This window comes from Triticum urartu, chromosome 6A (assembly GCF_056163025.1).
Source record: "Triticum urartu cultivar PI428250 chromosome 6A, HENAU_Tu73, whole genome shotgun sequence".
In the NCBI taxonomy this organism is placed as follows: domain Eukaryota; kingdom Viridiplantae; phylum Streptophyta; class Magnoliopsida; order Poales; family Poaceae; genus Triticum; species Triticum urartu.
This window is the reverse complement of record NC_141878.1, coordinates 559,995,849-560,017,073: the sequence shown is the minus strand read 5'-3', so window position 1 is coordinate 560,017,073 and position 21,225 is coordinate 559,995,849.

The window sequence follows — 21,225 nt, the reverse complement described above, 5'->3', positions numbered from 1 at the left end:
TATTGGCGTATTCTAGTAGGTTAGCTTGTGATTTACCTACCAATTTATTATTAATATGATTATATAAAATAAATTTATATAGTAACACATAGTTTTATCTAAAAAAACATATTGTTATTTGGTAAATCAATAAGTGTGGGTAGTTGAGGCATTTTTAGAGGAAAACGGTAAAAGAAAAACTAGAGAAGGGAGAAGAAAAATCAGAATGGGTAGAGCGAGGAGGGGAACGTACATACATGATGTGCTGGAGGGGGAAACCATCTTCATCATCACCAAACCTCGACTCTCAAGCTCCAAGATGAGTTGTGAGTGGTCGATCCCTTGGACTATGGGTTTATGACACTAGCCAAAGTTGTAAGCTCTCCATCTTGACGTGTTTAGATGTTCAGTACAATAGCTATATGAGCTACCATACATGATTATGGTTGATCTGATGTATTCATAGCAGTGATGTTGATCATGTGATGAATTATTTCTTTATGTTTATATTTATATCCATGCCATCTTGTTTGATTTATAGATGTATATTTCTCTCCGGTTACTTGTTCACTCTTGGTCAGTTCAGATCGATAATCAGTAGTGAGAGAGGTATGCATTAGTTGGGTTCAATCTTGCAAGTAATCTACCACGATGATAGAAAGTGAAAAAGGCTTGTGCAGAATTGTTGACACTAATAGTTAAGGTTTATCCGAGGGTTCATTAGAATCCCATATACACACAAATGTGTCATTTTGCTGCTCAAAGCAATTACTGTTCACACTTAATGTCTAGATGGTGCAAAGAGATCTCGATCTCTGGATGGGCTATTTATGGTTTCTTGGTCTAGTATTATTACAGATGTACTGCCTGAAGGAAATATGCCCTAGAGGCAATAATAAAGTTGTTATTTATATTTCTTTATATTATGATAAATGTTTATTATTCATGCTAGAATTGTATTAACCGGAAACTTAGTACATGTGTGAATACATAGACAAAACAGAGTGTTCCTAGTATGCCTCTACTTGACTAGCTCGTTAATCAAAGATAGTTAAGTTTCCTAACCATAGACATGCGTTGTCATTTGATGAACGGGATCACATCATTAGAGAACGATGTGATGGGCAAGACCCACCGGCCCGTTAGCCTAGCATAATGATCGTTAAGTTTTATTGCTATTGCTTTCTTCACGACTTATACATATTCCTCTGACTATGAGATTATGCAACTCTCGAATACCGGAGGAACACTTTGTGTGCTATCAAACGTCACAACGTAACTGGGTGATTATAAAGATGCTCTACAGGTGTCTCCGAAGGTGCTTGTTGGGTTGGCATAGATCAAGATTAGGATTTGTCACTCTAAGTATCGGAGAGGTATCTCTGGGCCCTCTCGGTAATGCACATCACTATAAGCCTTGCAAGCAATGTGACTAATGAGTTAGTTACGGGATGATGCACTACGGAATGAGTAAAGAGACTTGCCGGTAACGAGATTGAACTAGGTATGATGATACCGACGATCGAATCTCGGGCAAGTAACATACTGATGACAAAGGGAATAACGTATGTTGTTCATGCGGTTGGACCGATAAAGATCTTCGTAGAATATGTAGGAACCAATATGAGCATCCAGGTTCCGCTATTGGTTATTGACCGGAGATGTGTCTCGGTCATGTCTACATAGTTCTCGAACCCGTAGGGTCCGCACGCTTAACGTTAGATGACGATTTGTATTATGAGTTATGTGTTTTGGTGACCGAAGTTTGTTCGGAATCCCGGATGAGATCACGGACATGACGAGGAGTCTCGAAATGGTCGAGAGGTAAAGATCCATATATTGGAAGGTTATATACGGACACCGGAATGGTTCTGAAGAGGTTCGGGGATTTTTCGCAGTACCGGGAGGTTACCGGAACCCCCCGGGAAAGTTAATGGGCCTCATGGGCCATAGTGGATAGAGGGAGGAAGGCCACAAGAGGTGGCGCGCCCCTCCCTCTCCCCCTTTCTCCTTTCCCCCTCTCCGTTGGAAGGAAGGGAGGGCGAATCCTACTAGGAGTGGAGTCCTAGTAGGACTCCCCGCCCCCTTTGGCGCGCCTCCTCCTCCCCCTCTCCTTTATATACGGGGGCGGGGGCACCCCAAAGGCACATCAATTGTTCTTAGCCGTGTGCGGTGCCCCCCTCCATAGTTTACTCCTCCGGTCATAGCATCGTAGTGCTTAGGCGAAGCCCTGCGCGGATCACATCACCATCACCGTCACCACGATGTCGTGCTGACATAACTCTCCCTCGACCCTCTGCTGGATAAAGAGTTCGAGGGACGTCATCGAGTTGAACGTGTGCTGAACACGGAGGTGTCGTACATTCGGTACTTGGATCGGTTGGATCGTGAAGACGTTCGACTACATCAACCGCGCTAACCTAACGCTTCCTCTTTCGGTCTATGAGGGTACGTGGACACACTCTCCCCTCTCATTGCTATGCATCTCCAAGATAGATCTTGCGTGATCGTAGGAATTTTTTTGAAATTGCATGCTACGTTCCCCAATAGTGGTATCCGAGCCAGGTCTATGCGTAGATGATATGCACGAGTAGAACACAATGAGTTATGGGCGATAATAGTCATACTGCTTACCACCAATGTCTTATTTTGATTTGGCAGTATTGTTGGATGAAGCGGCCCGGACCAACATTACATGATCACATTCATGAGACCGCTTCTACCGACGTGCTTAAGTGGGATGACTAGAGGGATGTCTATCTAAGTGGGAGTTCTTAAGTAATATGATTAATTGAACTTTAATTTATCATGAACTTAGTCCTGATAGTTTTTGCATATCTATGTTGTTGTAGATTAATGGCCCGTGCTACCGTTCCCTTGAATTTTAATGCGTTCCTGGAGAAAGCTAAGTTGAAAGATGATGGTAGCAACTACACGGACTGGAACCGTAACTTGAGGATTATCCTCATTGCTGCACAGAAGAATTACGTCCAGGAAGCACCGCTAGGTGCAAGGCCCGCTGCAAGAGCAACTCTGGACGTTATGAACGTCTGGCAGACTAAAGCTGATGACTACTCGATAATTGAGTGTGACATGCTTTACGGCTTAGAATCGGGACTTGAAAGACGTTTTGAACATCATGGAGCATATGAGATGTTCCGGGAGTTGAAGTTAATACTTCAAGAAAACGCCCGAGTTGAGAGATATGAAGTCTCCAACAAGTTCTGTAGCTGCAAAATGGAGGAGAATAGTTCTGTCAGTGAACACATACTCAGAATGTCTGGGTACCATGACCACTTGACTTAGCTGGGAGTTAATCTTCCTGATGATAGTGTCATTGACAGAGTTCTTCAATCACTGCCACCAAGCTATAAAGGCTTTGTGATGAACTATAATATGCAAGGGATGGAAAAGGCAATTCCTGAGCTCTTCGCGATGCTAAATGCTGCTGAGGTCGAAATCAAGAAGGAGCATCAAGTGTTGATGGTTAACAAGACCACAAGTTTCAAGAGAAAGGTCAAAGGGAAGAAGGGGAACTTCAAGAAGAATAGCAAGCAAGTTGCTGCTCAAGGGAAGAAGCCCAAGTCTGGACCTAAGCCTGAGACTGAGTGCTTCTACTGCAAAGGGACTGGTCACAGGAAGCGGAACTGCCCCAAGTATTTGGCGGATAAGAAGGATGGCAAAGTGAAAGGTATATTTGATATACATGTTATTGATGTGTACCTTACTAATGCTCGTAGTAGCGCCTGGGTATTTGATACTGGTTCTGTTACTCATATTTGCAACTCGAAACAGGGGCTGCGGATTAAACAAAGATTGGCTAAGGACGAGGTGACGATGCGCGTCGGAAATGGTTCCAAGGTTGATGTGATCGCCGTCGGCATGCTACTGATATGTCTCCAACGTATCTATAATTTTTTGATTGTTCCATGCTATTATATTATCCATCTAGGATGTTTTATATGCATTTATATGCTATTTTATATGATTTTTGGGACTAACCTATTAACCTAGAGCCCAGTGTTAGTTTCTGTTTTTTCCTTGTTTTTGAGTTTTACGAAAAAGGAATACCAAACGGAGTCCAATGGACGTGCCAACTTTTGACAATTTTTTATGGACCAAAAGAAGACCTCGGAGTTAAAGAGTTGGGCCAAAAGAGTCCCAAGCCGTCCACGAGGGTGGGGGGTGCGCCCTACCCCCCGGGCGCGCCGCCCTATCTCGTGGACGACTCGGGGACCCCCTGACTTGTTCCCGATGCCGAAAATTCCTATAAATACAGAAACCTCCAGAAAATAACCTAGATCGGGAGTTCCGCCGCCGCAAGCCTCTGTAGCCACCAAAAACCAATCTAGACCCGTTCTGGCACCCTGCTGGAGGGGGGAATCCCTCTTCGGTGGCCATCTTCATCATCTCGGCGCTCTCCATGACGAGGAGGGAGTAGTTCACCCTCGGGGCTGAGGGTATGTACCAGTAGCTATGTGTTTGATCACTCTCTCTCTCTCTCTCGTGTTCTTGATGTGGCACGATCTTGATGTATCGCGAGCTTTGCTATTATAGTTGGATCGTATGATGTTTCTCCCCCTCTACTCTCTTGTAATGGATTGAGTTTTCCCTTTGAAGTTATCTTATCGGATTGAGTCTTTAAGAATTTGAGAACACTTGATGTATGTCTTGGATGTGCTTATCTGTGGTGACAATGGGATATTCACGTGATCCACTTGATGTATGTTTTGGTGATCAACTTGCGAGTTCTGTGACCTTGTGAACTTATGCATAGGGGTTGGTACTGTTGGGGAACGTAGTAATTTCAAAAAATTCCTACGCACACGCAAGATCATGGTGATGCATAGCAACGAGAGGGGAGAGTGTGTCCACGTACCCTCGTAGACCGAAAGCAGAAGCGTTAGCACAACGCGGTTGATGTAGTCGTACGTCTTCACGATCCGACCGATCAAGCACCGAACGCACGACACCTCCTAGTTCTGCACACGTTCAACTCGATGACGTCCCTCGAACTCTGATCCAGCCGAGCTTTGAGGGAGAGTTCCGTCAGCACGACGGCGTGGTGACAATGATGATGTTCTACCGACGCAGGGCTTGGCCTAAGCACCGCTATGATATGACCGAGGTGGATTATGGTGGAGGGGGGCACCGCACACGGCTAAAAGATCTAAGAGATCAATTGTTGTGTCTATGGGGTGCCCCCTCCTCCGTATATAAAGGGGGGAGGAGGAGGGGGCCGGCCAAGAGGAGGAGGCGCGCCAAAGGGGGGGCAATCCTACTCCAAGTAGGTTTTGCCCCCCTTTCCTATTCCAACTAGGAGAAGGGGGAAGGAGGAGGTGGAGAGAAGGAAGGAGAAGGGGGGCCGCCGCCCCCTTCCCTTTCCCAATTCGGATTGGGGCAAGGGGGGCCGCGCGCCACCTTTTGCCGCCTCTCCTCTTCCACCACTTTGGTCCCATGAGGCCCAATAACCCCCGAGGGGGGGGGGGGTTCCGGTAACCCCCCGGTACTCCGGTATATATCCGATAACCCCCGGAACCATTCCGGTGTCGGAATATAGTCATCCAATATATCAATCTTCATGTCTCGACCATTTCAAGACTCCTCGCCATGTCCGTGATCACATCCGGGACTCTGAACTACCTTCGGTACATCAAAACACATAAACTCATAATATAACCGTCATCAAACTTTAAGCGTGCGGACCCTACGGGTTCGAGAACTATGTAGACATGACTGAGACATGTCTCTGGTCAATAACCAATAGCGGAACCTGGATGCTCATATTGGCTCCTACATATTTTACGAAGATCTTTATCGGTCAAACCGCATAACAACGTATGTTGTTCCCTTTGTCATCGGTATGTTACTTGCCCGAGATTCGATCGTCGGTATCTCAATACCTAGTTCAATCTTGTTACCGGCAAGTCACTTTACTCATTCCGTAATACATCATCCCGCAACTAACTCATTAGTTGCAATGCTTGCAAGGCTTAAGTGATGTGTATTACCGAGTGGGCCCAGAGATACCTCTCCAACAATCGGAGTGACAAATCCTAATCTTGAAATACGCCAACCCAACAAGTACCTTTGGAGACACCTGTAGAGCACCTTTATAATCACCCAGTTACGTTATGACGTTTGGTAGCACACAAAGTGTTCCTCCGGTAAACGGGAGTTGCATAATCTCATAGTCACAGGAACATGTATAAGTCATGAAGAAAGCAATAGCAACAAACTAAACGGTCAAGTGCTAAGCTAACGGAATGGGTCAAGTCAATCACATCATTCTCCTAATGATGTGATCTCGTTAATCAAATGACAACTCTTTTTCTATGGTTAGGAAACATAACCATCTTTGATTCAACGAGCTAGTCAAGTAGAGCATACTAGTGACACTCTGTTTTGTCTATGTATTCACACATGTATCATGTTTTCGGTTAATACAATTCTAGCATGAATAATAAACATTTATCATGATATAAGGAAATAAATAATAACTTTATTATTGCCTCTAGGGAATATTTCCTTCAGTCTCCCACTTGCACTAGAGTCAATAATCTAGATTACACAGTAATGATTCTAACACCCATGGAGCCTTGGTGTTGATCATGTTTTGCTCGTGGAAGAGGCTTAGTCAACGGGTCTGCAACATTCAGATCCGTATGTATCTTGCAAATATCTATGTCTCCTACCTAGACTTGATCCTGGATGGAGTTGAAGCGTCTCTTGATGTGCTTGGTTCTCTTGTGAAATCTGGATTCCTTTGCTAAAGCAATTTCACCAGTATTGTCACAAAAGATTTTCATTAGACCCGATGCACTAGGTATGACACCTAGATAGGATATGAACTCTTTCATCCATACTCCTTCATTTGCTGCTTGCGAAGCAGCTATGTACTCCGCTTCACATGTAGATCCTGCTACAACGCTTTGTTTAGAATTGTACCAACTGACAGCTCCACTGTTTAATAAAAATACGTATCCGGTTTGCGATTTAGAATCGTCCGGATCAGTGTCAAAGCTTGCATCGACGTAACCATTTACAACGAGCTCTTTGTCACCTCCATAAACGAGAAACATATCCTTCGTCCTTTTTAGGTATTTCAGGATGTTCTTGACCGCTGTCCAGTGATCCACTCCTGGATTACTTTGGTACCTCCCTGCTAAACTAATAGCAAGGCACACATCAGGTCTGGTACACAGCATTGCATACATGATAGAGCCTATGGCTGAAGCATAGGGAACATCTTTCATTTTCTCTCTATCTTCTGCAGTGGTCGGGCATTGAGTCTTACTCAACTTCACACCTTGTAACACAGGCAAGAACCCTTTCTTTGCTTGATCCATTTTGAACTTCTTCAAAACTTTGTCAAGGTATGTGCTTTGTGAAAGTCCAATTAAGCGTCTCGATCTATCTCTATAGATCTTGATGCCCAATATATAAGCAGCTTCACCGAGGTCTTTCATTGAAAAACTCTTATTCAAATATCCTTTTACGCTATCCAGAAATTCTATATCATTTCCAATCAACAATATGTCATCCACATATAATATCAGAAATGCTACAGAGCTCCCACTCACTTTCTTGTAAATACAGGCTTCTCCAAAAGACTGTATAAAACCATATGCTTTGATCATACTATCAAAATGTTTATTCCAACTCCGAGAGGCTTGTACCAGTCCATAAATGGATCGCTGGAGCTTGCACACTTTGTTAGCTCCCTTTGGATCGACAAAACCTTCCGGTTGCATCATATACAACTCTTCTTCCAGACATCCATTCAGGAATGCAGTTTTGACATCCATTTGCCAAATTTCGTAATCATAAAATGCAGCAATTGCTAACATGATTCGGACAGACTTAAGCATCGCTACGGGTGAGAAATTCTCATCGTAGTCAATCCCTCGAACTTGTCGAAAACCTTTTGCAACAAGTCGAGCTTTATAGACAGTAACATTACCGTCAGTGTCAGTCTTCTTCTTGAAGATCCATTTATTTTCAATGGCTTGCCGATCATCGGGCAAGTCAACCAAAGTCCACACTTTGTTCTCATACAACTATCCCATCTCAGATTTCATGTCCTCAAGCCATTTTGCGGAATATGGGCTCACCATCCCTTCTTCATAGTTCGTAGGTTCGTCATGGTCTAGCAACATAACCTCCAGAACAGGATTGTCGTACCACTCTAGTGCGGATCTTACTCTGTTTGACCTACGAGGTTCAGTAACAACTTGATCTGAAGTTTCATGATCATCATCATTAACTTCCTCACTAATTGGTGTAGGTGTCACAGGAACCGATTTCTGTGATGAACTACTTTCCAATAAGGGAGTAGGTATAGTTACCTCATCAAGTTCTACTTTCCTCCCACTCACTTCTTTCGAGAGAAACTCCTTCTCTAGAAAGGATCCTAATTTAGAAACAAATGTTTTGCCTTCAGATTTGTGATAGAAGGTGTACCCAACAGTTTCCTTTGGGTATCCTATGAAGACACTTTCTCCGATTTGGGTTTGAGCTTATCAGGTTGAAGTTTTTTCACATAAGCATCGCAACCCCAAACTTTAAGAAACGACAACTTTGGTTTCTTGCCAAACCACAGTTCAGAAGGCGTGTCTCAACGGATTTCGATGGTGCCCTATTTAACGTGAATGCAACCGTCTGTAAAGCATAACCCCAAAATGATAGCGGTAAATCAGTAAGAGACATCATAGATCGCACCATATCTAGTAAAGTATGATTACGACGTTCGGACACACCATTACGCTGTGGTGTTCCGGATGGTGTGAGTTGCGAAACTATTCCCCATTGTTTCAAATGAAGACCAAACTCGTAACTCAAATATTCTCCTCCACAATCAGATTGTAGAAACTTTATTTTCTTGTTACGATGATTTTCAACTTCACTCTGAAATTCTTTGAACTTTTCAAATGTTTCAGATTTATGTTTCATTAAGTAGATATACCCATATCTTCTTAAATCATCTGTGAAGATGAGAAAATAACGATATCCGCCGCGAGCCTCAACATTCATCGGACCACATACATCTGTATGTATGATTTCCAACAAATCTATTGCTCGCTCCATAGTTCTGGAGAACGGCGTTTTAGTCATCTTGCCCATGAGGCACGGTTCGCAAGTACCAAGTAATTCATAATCAAGTGGATCCAAAAGTCCATCAGTATGGAGTTTCTTCATGCGCTTTACACCAATATGACCTAAACGGCAGTGCCACAAATAAGTTGCACTATCATTATCAACTCTGCATCTTTTGGCTTCAATATTATGAATATGTGTATCACTACTATCGAGATTCAATAAGAATAGACCACTCTTCAAGGGTGCATGACCATAAAAGATATTTCTCATATAAATAGAACAACCATTATTCTCCGATTTAAATGAATAACCGTCTCGCATCAAACAAGATCCAGATATAATGTTCATGCTCAACGCTGGCACCAAATAACAATTATTCAGGTCTAAAACTAATCCCGAAGGTAGATGTAGAGGTAGCGTGCCCACTGCGATCACATCGACTTTGGAACCATTTCCCACGCGCATCGTCACCTCGTCCTTAGCCAATCTTCGCTTAATCCGTACCTTGTTTCAAGTTGCAAATATTAGCAACAGAACCAGTATCAAATACCCACGTGCTACTGCGAGCATTAGTAAGGTACACATCAATAACATGTATATCACATATACCTTTGTTCACCTTGCCATCCTTCTTATCCGCCAAATACTTGGGGCAGTTCTGCTTCTAGTGACCAGTCTGTTTGCAGTAGAAGCACTCAGTTTCAGGCTTAGGACCAGACTTGGGTTTCTTCTCTTGAGCAGCAACTTGTTTGCCGTTCTTCTTGAAGTTCCCCTTCTTCTTCCCTTTACCTTTTTTCTTGAAACTAGTGGTCTTGTTGACCATCAACACTTGATGCTCCTTTTTGATTTCTACCTCCGCAGCCTTTAGCATTGCGTAGAACTCAGGAATTGTCTTATCCATCCCTTTCATATTATAGTTCATCACGAAGCTTTTGTAGCTTGGTGGCAGTGATCGAAGAACTCTGTCAATGACACTATCAAAAGGAAGATTAACTCCCAGTTGAGTCAAGTGATTATGATACCCACACATTTTGAGTATATGTTCACTGACATAACTATTCTCCTCCATCTTGCAGCTATAGAACTTATTGGAGACTTCATATCTCTCAATTCGGGCATTTGCTTGAAATATTAACTTCAACTCCTGGAACATCTCATATGCTGCATGATGTTCAAAACATCGTTGAAGTTCCGGTTCTAAGCCGTAAAGCATGGCACATTGAACTATCGAGTAGTCATCAGCTTTACTCTGCCAAATGTTCTTAATGTTGCCAGCAGCATCTGCAGCAGGCCTGGCACCCAGCGGTGCTTCCAGGACGTAATTCTTCTGTGCAGCAATGAGGATAATCCTCAAGTTACGGACCCAGTCCGTGTAATTGCTACCATCATATTTCAACTTTGCCTTCTCAAGGAACACATTAAAATTCAACGGAACAACATCACGAGCCATCTATCTACAATCAACATAGACAAGCAAAAACTATCAGGTACTAATTTCATGATAAATTTAAGTTCAATTACTCATATTACTTTAGAACTCGCACTTAGATTGACATTCCTCTAATCCTCTAAGTGATTACGTGATCCAAATCAACTAAACCATGTCCGATCATCACATGAGATGGAGTAGTTTCAATGGTGAACATCACTATGTTGATCATATCTACTATATGATTCATGCTCGACCTTTCAGTCTCAGTGTTCCGAGGCCATATCTACATATGCTAGGCTCATCAAGTTTAACCTGAGTATTCCGCGTGTGCAACTATTTTGCACCCGTTGTATTTGAACGTAGAGCCTATCACACCCGATCATCACGTGGTGTCTCAGCACGAAGAACTTTCGCAATGGTGCATACTCAGGGAGAACACTTATACCTTGATAATTTAGTGAGAGATCATCTTATAATGCTACCGTCAATCAAAGCAAGATAAGATGCATAAAATATAAACATCACATGCAATCAATATAAGTGATATGATATGGCCATCATCTTGTGCTTGTGATCTTCATCTCCGAAGCACCGTCATGATCACCATTGTCACCGGTGCGACACTTTGATCTCCATCGTAGCATCATTGTCGTCTCGCCAACTTATGCTTCTACGACTATCGCTACCGCTTAGTGATAAAGTAAGGCATTACAGGGCGATTGCATTGCATACAATAAAGCGACAACCATATGGCTCCTGCCAGTTGCCGATAACTCGGTTACAAAACATGATCATCTCATACAATAAAATATAGCATCATGCCTTGACCATATCACATCAAAACATGCCCTGCAAAAACAAGTTAGACGTCCTCTACTTTGTTTTTGCAAGTTTTACGTGGCTGCTACGGGCTGAACAAGAACCGTTCTTACCTACGCATCAAAACCAAAATGATAGTTCGTCAAGTTGGTGCAGTTTTAACCTTCTCATGGACCGGGCGTAGCCACACTCGGTTCAACTAAAGTTGGAGAAACTGACACCCGCCAGCCACCTGTTGCAAAGCACGTCGGTAGAACCAGTCTCGCGTAAACGTACGCGTAATGTCGGTCCGGGCCGCTTCATCCAACAATACCGCCGAACCAAAGTATGACATCCTGGTAAGCAGTATGACTTGTATCGCCCACAACTCACTTGTGTTTTACTCGTGCATATAACATCAACGCATAAAACCTGGCTCTGATGCCACTGTTAGGGAACGTAGTAATTTCAAAAAAAATCCCATGCACACGCAAGATCATGGTGATGCATAGCAACGAGAGGGGAGAGTGTGTCCACGTACCCTCGTAGACCGAAAGCGGAAGCGTTGGCACAACGCGGTTGATGTAGTCGTACGTCTTCACGATCTGACCGATCAAGCACCGAACGCACGGCACCTCCGAGTTCTGCACATGTTGAAATCGATGACGTCCCTCGAACTCCGATCCAGCTGAGCTTTGAGGGAGAGTTCCGTCAGCATGGCGGCGTGGTGACGATGATGATGTTCTACCAACGCAGGGCTTCGCCTAAGCACCGGTACGATATGACCGAGGTGGATTATGGTGGAGGGGGGCACCGCACACGACTAAAAGATCTAAGAGATCAATTGTTGTGTCTATGGGGTGCCCCCCTCCTCCATATATAAAGGGGGGAGGAGGAGGGGGGTGGCCAAGAGGAGGAGGCGCGCCCAAGGGGGGGGGGAATCCTACTCGAAGTAGGTTTTGCCCCCCTTTCCTATTCCAACTAGGAGAAGTGGGAAGGAGGAGGTGGAGAGAAGGAAGGAGAAGGGGGGCCGCCACCCCCTTCCCTTTCCCAATTCAGATTGGGGCAAGGGGGGCCGAGCGCCACCTCCTGCTGCCTCTCCTCTTCCACCACTTTGGGCCCATGAGGCCCAATAACCCCCGGGGGTTCCGGTAACCCCTCGGTACTCCGGTATATATCTGATAACCCCCGGAACCATTCTGGTGTCCGAATATAGTCGTCCAATATATCAATCTTCATGTCTCAACCATTTCAAGACTCCTCGCCATGTCCGTGATCACATCCGGGACTCTGAACTACCTTCGGTACATCAAAACACATAAACTCATAATATAACCGTCATCAAACTTTAAGCGTGCGGACCCTACGGGTTCGAGAACTATGTAGACATGACTGAGACATGTCTCTGGTCAATAACCAATAGCGGAACCTGGATGCTCATATTGGCTCCTACATATTCTACGAAGATCTTTATCGGTCAAACCGCATAACAACATATGTTGTTCCCTTTGTCATCGGTATGTTACTTGCCCGAGATTCGATCACCGATATCTCAATACCTAGTTCAATCTCGTTACCGGCAAGTCTCTTTACTCGTTCCGTAATACATCATCCCGGAGCTAACTCATTAGTTGCAATGCTTGCAAGGCTTAAGTGATGTGTATTATCGAGTGGGCCCAGAGATACCTCTCTGACAATCGGAGTGACAAATCCTAATCTCGAAATACGCCAACCCAACAAGTACTTTTGGAGACACCTATAGAGCACCTTTATAATCACCCAGTTACGTTGTGACGTTTGGTAGCACACAAAGTGTTCCTCCGGTAAATGGGAGTTGCATAATCTCATAGTCACAGGAACATGTATAAGTCATGAAGAAAGCAATAGCAACAAACTAAATGATCAAGTGCTAAGCTAACGGAATGGGTCAAGTCAATCACATCATTCTCCTAATTATGTGATCTCGTTAATCAAATGACAACTCCTTGTCTATGGTTAGGAAACATAACCATCTTTGTTTCAACGAGCTAGTCAAGTAGAGGCATACTAGTGACACTCTGTTTTGTCTATGTATTCACACATGTATCATGTTTCCGGTTAATACAATTCTAGCATGAATAATTACATTTATCATGATATAAGGAAATAAATAATAACTTTATTATTGCCTCTAGGGCATATTTCCTTCAGGTACACGTTTTTTTCTTGACTCTCCAGTAGAAACTTTGGGGCACTCTTTGAAGTTCTTTGTGTTGGTTGAATAGATGAATCTGAGATTGTGTGATGCATATCGTATAATCATACCCACGGATACTTGAGGTGACATTGGAGTATCTAGGTGACATTAGGGTTTTGATTGATTTGTGTCTTAAGGTGCTATTCTAGTACAAACTCTAGGATAGATTGAACGGAAATAATAGCTTCGTGTTATTTTACTACGGACTCTTGAATAGATCGATCAGAACGAATAACTTTGAGGTGGTTTCGTACCCTACAATAATCTCTTCGTTTGTTCTCCGCTATTAGTGACTTTGGAGTGACTCTTTGTTGCACGTTGAGGGATTGTTATATGATCCAATTATGTTATTATTGTTGAGAGAACTTGTACTAGTGAAAGCATGAACTCTAGGCCTTGTTTCAACGCATTGCAATACTGTTTTCGCTCACTTTTATCATTAGTTACCTTGCTGTTTTTATATTTTCATATTACAAAAACCTATATCTATCATCCACATTGCACTTGTATCACCATCTCTTCGCCGAACTAGTGCACCTATACAATTTACCATTGTATTGGGTGTGTTGGGGACACAAGAGACTCTTTGTTATTTGATTATAGGGTTGTTTGAGAGAGACCATCTTCATCCTACGCCTCCCACGGATTGATAAACCTTAGGTCATCCACTTGAGGGAAATTTTCTACTGTCCTACAAACATCTGCACTTGGAGGCCCAAAAACGTCTACAAGAAGAAGGTTGTGTAGTAGACATCAGCTACCTCTACATCTACCGTTGGGATTAGTTTTAGACCTGAATAATTGTTATTTGGTGCCAGCGTTGAGCATGAACATTATACATGGATCTTTTTTGATGCCAGACGGTTATTCATTTAAATCAGAGAATAATGGTTGTTCTATTTATATGAGTAATATCTTTTATGGTCATGCACCCTTGTTGAGTGGTCTATTTTTGTTGAATCTCGATCGTAGTGATACACATATTCATAATATTGAAGCCAAAAGATGCAAAGTCAATAATGATAGTGCAACTTATTTGTGGCACTGCCGTTTAGGTCATATTGGTGTAAAGTGCATGAAGAAACTGCATGTTGATGGGCTTTTGGAATCACTTGATGCTTGTGATGACTAAGACTCCGTTCTCTAGAACAATGGAGTGAGCCACTGACTTATTGGAAATAATACATACTGATGTATGTGGTCCGATGAGTGTTGAGGCTCGCGGCGGGTATCATTATTTCTGACCTTCACCGGTGATTTGAGCAGATATGGGTATATCTACTTAATGAAACATAAGTCTGAAACGTTTGAAAAGTTCAAAGAATTTCAGAGTGAAGTTGAAAATCATCGTAACAAGAAAATAAAGTTTCTATGATCTGATCGTGGAGGTGAATATTTGAGTTACGAGTTTGGTCTTCATTTGAAACAATGTGGAATAGTTTCGCAACTCACGCCACCTGGAACACCACAGTGTAATGGTGTGTCCGAACGCCGTAACCGTACTTTATTAGATATGGTGCGATCTATGATGTCTCTTACCAATTTACCGCTATCGTTTTGGGGTTATGCTTTAGAGACAACTACATTCAGGTTAAATAGGGCACCATCTAAATCCGTTGAGATGACACCATATGAAGTGTGGTTTAGCAAGAAACCTAAGTTGTCGTTTCTTAAACTTTGGGGTTGCGATGCTTATGTGAAAAAGCTTCAACCTGATAATCTCAAACCCAAATCGGAGAATTGTGTCTTCATAAGATACCCAAAGGAAATTGTTGGGTACACCTTCTATCACAGATCCGAAGGCAAGATATTCATTGCTAAGAATGGATCCTTTCTAGAGAAGGAGTTTGTCACGCCCAATATGCAATCCTATCCGAGAGGAACTCGAAGGTCCCACCAAGGATAGAGCCGCATATTGCAACGCTTTTGCAAGGTGGATATCATTACAACGTACCATTACATAATAGCTGGGGATACATACAAAGACATACAAGGCCACATGAATACATCAATACATGAGATCAACATCCAACTACGGATGAAACACAAACAGAAACTCAAACAAAATCCACCCTGCTAGCCCAGGCTGCCGACCAGGAACCTATCCCAAGACCGATGAAGAAGAAGAACTCCAAAACAAGTAAACACCTCTCTCACATCATGATCATCGCATTACCTGTACCTGCAACTGTTGTTGTAGTAATCTGTGAGCCACGAGGACTCAGTAATCCCACTATGATGGGTTTCAAGACTAGCAAAGCTTAATGAGTATGGAATGGATAAGTGGTGAGGTTGCAGCAAGCGACTAAGCATTGTATGGTGGCTAAGTTACGAGTACAAGAGTAAGATGAGAAACTACGCAAATGGTCGCAATCTAGTAATGATCAAGAATTGATCCTGAACTACTTACGTTCAAACATAACCCCACTGTGTTCTCTTCTCAAACTCACTCGAAAAGAGACGGTCACGGTTACGCACGCGGTTGGTGTATTTTAATCCAGTTTAGTTCAAGTCCATTACAACCGGATATTAAAAATTCCCATCTGCCACATAACCGCGGGCACGACTCTCGAAAGTTTAAACCCTGCAAGGGTGTCCCAACTTAGCCCATGACAAGCTCACGATCCGCGGAGACAATCCTCCATCTCGGGACCCTCTTTCCTTCTCCCTCTCTCTCTATTTCCCCTTTTCCCTCTTCGGTGGAAGGAAGGAAGGGGGGCCGAATCCTACTTGGACTAGGAGTCCAAGTAGGACTCCCCCCTTATGGCGCGCCCCCTTGGCCGGCCACCTCCTCCTCCCCCCTTTATATACATAGGTGGGGAGCACCCCAAAGGGACAACAGACATCTCTTAGCCATGTGTGGTGCCCCCCTCCATAGTTTACCACCTCGGTCATATCGTCGTAGTGCTTAGGCAAAGCCTTGTGCCGGTAACTTCATCATCACCGTCACCACGCCGTCGTGCTGACGGAACTCTCCCTCGTCCTCAACTGGATCAAGAGCTCGAGGGACGTCATCATGCTGAACGTGTGCAGAACTCAGAGGTACCGTACGTTCGACGCTTGATTGGTCAGAACGATAAGAAGTTTGACTACATCAACCGCGTTGTCAAACGCTTCCACTTTTGCTCTACAAGGATACGTAGAAACTCTCTCCCCCTCTCGTTGCTATGCATCTCCTAGATAGATCTTGTGTGATCATAGGAAATTTTTGAAATACTATGTTTCCCAACAGTGGCATCAGAGCCAGGTTTATGCGTAGATGTTATATGCACGAGTAGAACACAATGAGTTGTGGGCGATAATAGACATACTGCTTACCACCAACGTCTTACTTTGATTCGGCGGTATTGTTGGATGAAGCGGCCCGAACCGACATTACATGACCATGTTCATGAGACTGGTTCTATCGATGTGCTTCACACACAGGTGGCTGTCGGGTGTCTGTTTCTCCAACTTTAGTTGAATCGAGTTTGACTATGGCCAGTCCTTGTTGAAGGTTAAAACAGCACACTTGACGAAAAATCATTGTGGTTTTGATGCGTAGGTAAGAACGGTTCTTGCTAGAAGCCCGTAGCAGCCACGTAAAACTCGCAACAACAAAGTAGAGGACGTCTAACTTGTTTTTGCAGGGCATGTTGTGATGTGATATGGTCAAGACGTCATGAGATATAAATTGTTGTATCAGATGATCATGTTTTGTAAAATTTACCGGCAACTGGCAAGAGCCTTATGGTTGTCGCTTTATTGTATGAAATGCAATCGCCATGTAATTGCTTTACTTTATCACTAAGCGATAGCGATAGTCATGGAAGTAATAGTTGGCGAGACGACAATGATGCTACGATGGAGATCAAGGTGTCAAGCTGGTGAATATGGAGATCATGACGGTGCTTTGGAGATAGAGATCAAAGGCCAAGATGATGATGGCCATATGATGGCAGCTGGAACTACGTCGGTATTTCCTCGGAGAGGGAGGGATGATGTAGCACATCGACGGTAGAGTATTTCTCTCAGTTATGAAACCAAGGTATCGAACCTGTAGGAGAACCAAGCAACACAACGTAAACAGCTCCTGCACACAAATAACAACACCTCGCAACTCGACGAATTAAAGGGCTTGTCAATCTCTTTCGAGGTACGACGCCTCAAGATAGGCAAGCGGACGTGAGGTAAATTGTAATAGATTGATAGATTGAACGCCAAATAAAATAAATTGCAGCAAGGTATTTTTGTATTTTTGATTTAATAGATCTGAAAATAAAAGCAAGGAAAAAGAGTAGATCGTAAAGGAAAATATATGAGAAATAAGACCCGGGAGCCGTAGGTTTCACTAGTGACTTCTCTCAAGAAAATAGCAAATGGTAGGTAAAAAAATTACTGTTGGGCAATTGATAGAATTTCAAATATTCATGACAATATCCAGGCAATGATCATTACATAGGCATCATGTCCAAGATTAGTAGACCGACTACTGCCTGCATCTACTACTATTACTCCACACATCAACCGCTATCTAACATGCATCTAGTATAGTAAGTTCATGGAAAAACGGAGTAATGCAATAAGAACAATGAAATGATGTAGACAAGATCCGTTTATCTATATGGCGGTATATAGATCTTGTCATTTTATCCTTAGTAGTAACGATACATATGTGTCGGTTCCCCTTCTGTCACTGGGATCAAGCACTGTAAGATCGAACCCACTACCGGGCACCTCTTCCCATTGCAAGATAAATAGATCAAGTTGGCCAAACAAAACCCAAATATCGGAGAAGAAATACGAGGCTATAAGAGATCATGCATAAAAGAGATCAAAGAAAACTCGAATACTTTCATGGATATAAAAACATAGATCTGATCATAAACTCAAAGTTCATCGATCCCAACAAACACACTGCAAAAGAGTTACATCATGTGGATCTCCAAGAGACCATTGTATTGAGAATCAAGAGAGAGAGAGAGAGATGAATCCATCTAGTTACTAACTACAGACCCAAAGGTCTACAAAGAACTACTCATGCATCATCGGAGAGGCACCAATGGAGGTGGTGAACCCCTTCGTGATGGTGTCTAGATTGGATCTGGTGTTTCTGGACTGCAGTGGCTGGATGAATATTTCGTCGACTCCCCTAGGGTTTTGGGAATATTTGGGTATTTATAGAGCAAAGAGGCGGTCCGGGGGGCACCCAAGGTGGGCACAACCAACCGGGGCGCGCCAGGGCCTCCTGGCGCGCCCTGGTGGGTTGTGCCCCCCTCGAGGCACCCCCAGGTGCAACCAGGGCCCATCTGCTTCCTTTTGGCCCATAAAAAATCATTGTAAAGTTTCGTGCCATTTGGACTTCGTTTGATATTGATTTCCTGCGATGTAAAAAACATGAAAAAACAGGAACCGACACTGGGCACTATGTCAATAGGTTAGTACCAAAAAATGATATAAAATGACTGTAAAATGATTATAAAACAGCATGGAACAATCAAAATTATAGATACGTTGGAGACGTATCAGCATCCCCAAGCTTAAATCCTACTCGTCCTCAAGTAGGTAAGTGACAAAAACAGAATTTTTGATGTGGAGTGTTGTTCATCAAGTCATATCATATTCTTTTCTTTATAGCATGGACATTTGGACTTTTATGTGATCCAAAGCAGCAATCTAGTTTTGACATAATGATTTAGATACTCAAGCATATCAATAAGCAACCATTTCTTTCAAAATATCAATGCTAAAATAAGTTATCCCCAGCCCATCATGCTCAAACATTGATCCATTCATGAAACACACTCGAATATTAACTACACCCAATACTAGAGCACGATCATATTGCCTCCTAGTTGGTGCTTTTTATAAGAGAAGATGGAGACTCAAATTCCAAAATAAGAATTGCATAAAGTAAAAGATAGGCCCTTCACAGAGGATTTGTAGAGGTGCCAGAGCTCAAAGCGAAAAATTTGAGATAAAAACATTTTGGGAGGTGTATCCATCCCACCAACGAAAATGACATAGATTTCCGAACACTTTCCATGCTAGATATGCCATAGGCGGTTCCCAAACAAAAAATAAAGTTTATTCCTTTTCCACCATAACTTTCACTTTCCATGGCTAACCTTATCCACTGGTGCCCTCCATACCAACACTTTCCAAGGAATTTATTATCTGACAACATAAAGTAAATTCATTTATTTTTGCATTTCGGGACTGGGCATCCCTAATACCTTTGCCTTACTCTCGTGCAATGACAAGTGAATAAACACTCATCTTGAGAATAACACATCTAGCATGGAAAATATTAGCCACCCGTCACCGCCCCGCGAGCGAAACAAACACACCAAAGAGAAGTTTATTTTGAAAATTAGAGATGGCACATGCAAATTTTCTTAGAACGGTAAAAGAATATTGCAAATAGGTAGATATAGTGGACTCATGTGGCAAAACTGGTTTAAAGGATTTTGGATGCACAAGTAGAGGTCATACTTAGTGCAAAATGAAGGCTAGCAAAAGACTGGGAAGCGACCAACCAAGAAACGAATAATCTCATAAGCAAGCATTAAGCATAATTAACACCGAATAATGCACCGCAAGTAGGATATAGTTTTCATTGCATGATTATTGACTTTCGTGCATGCATAGGGAATCACAAACCTTAACACTAATATTCTTACTTGAGCACAATTACTCATCAACATGACTCACATATCACATCGTCATATTGCAAAACTATTAGTAAGAATCAAGTTTATTTTGTCCAATGATCTTCATGACATTTTCTTTTCTTTATCCTTCTTGTATATCTATCACTTTGGGACTAATTTTCATGAGTTGCTTTTCATAAGCCCAACCAAATATATGTGAAGATCATGAGCATAACAAATTTTCTTTCTCTCAAAATTTTTTAAGTGAAGAAAGAGAGAGTTTCTTCAAAATTTTACTAACTCTCAAACAAATTTAAGTGACGCAAGAGAGCATTTCTTCAAAAATACTAAGCACACCGTGCTCAAAAAGATATAAGTGAAGCACTAGAGCAAGTCCTAGCTCATAAAAGATTTAAGTGAAGCATAGAGAGCAATTCTAACAAGTCATGATATAATTTTGGCTCTCTTAAATAGGTGTGTCCAGCAAGGATTGATGACTTAAAACACAAAATAAAACAAGCAAATACACATATCGCACAAGAAGCTCCAAGCAAAACACATATCATGTGACGAATAAAAATATAGTTTCAAGTAAAATACCGATAGTTGTTGGAAGAAAGCGGGGACGCCACTCGGGGGCATCCCCAAGCTTAGTTGGTTGCTCATTCTTGGATAATAGCTTGGGATGCCAGGGCATCCCCAAGATTAGGCTCTTACATCCTTCCTTCATCCATCGTAAGATAACCCAAAACTTGAAAACTTCAATAACACAAAACTCAACAAAAACCTTCGTGAGATCCGTTAGTATAAGAATAATAAACCACTACTATAAGTGATGTATCAAACCAATTCATATTTTGTTTTTGTATTATATATACTATATTACAACTTTTCTATGGCAAAAACTCATCAAAGAAAACCATAAAGCCATCAAAATAAGCACACAACACAAAGAAAACAGATTCTGTCAAAAAAGAACAGTCTGTAGCAATCTGACTGTTTTGAATACTTCGGTAACTCCAAAAATTATGAACAATTAGGAAGGCCTG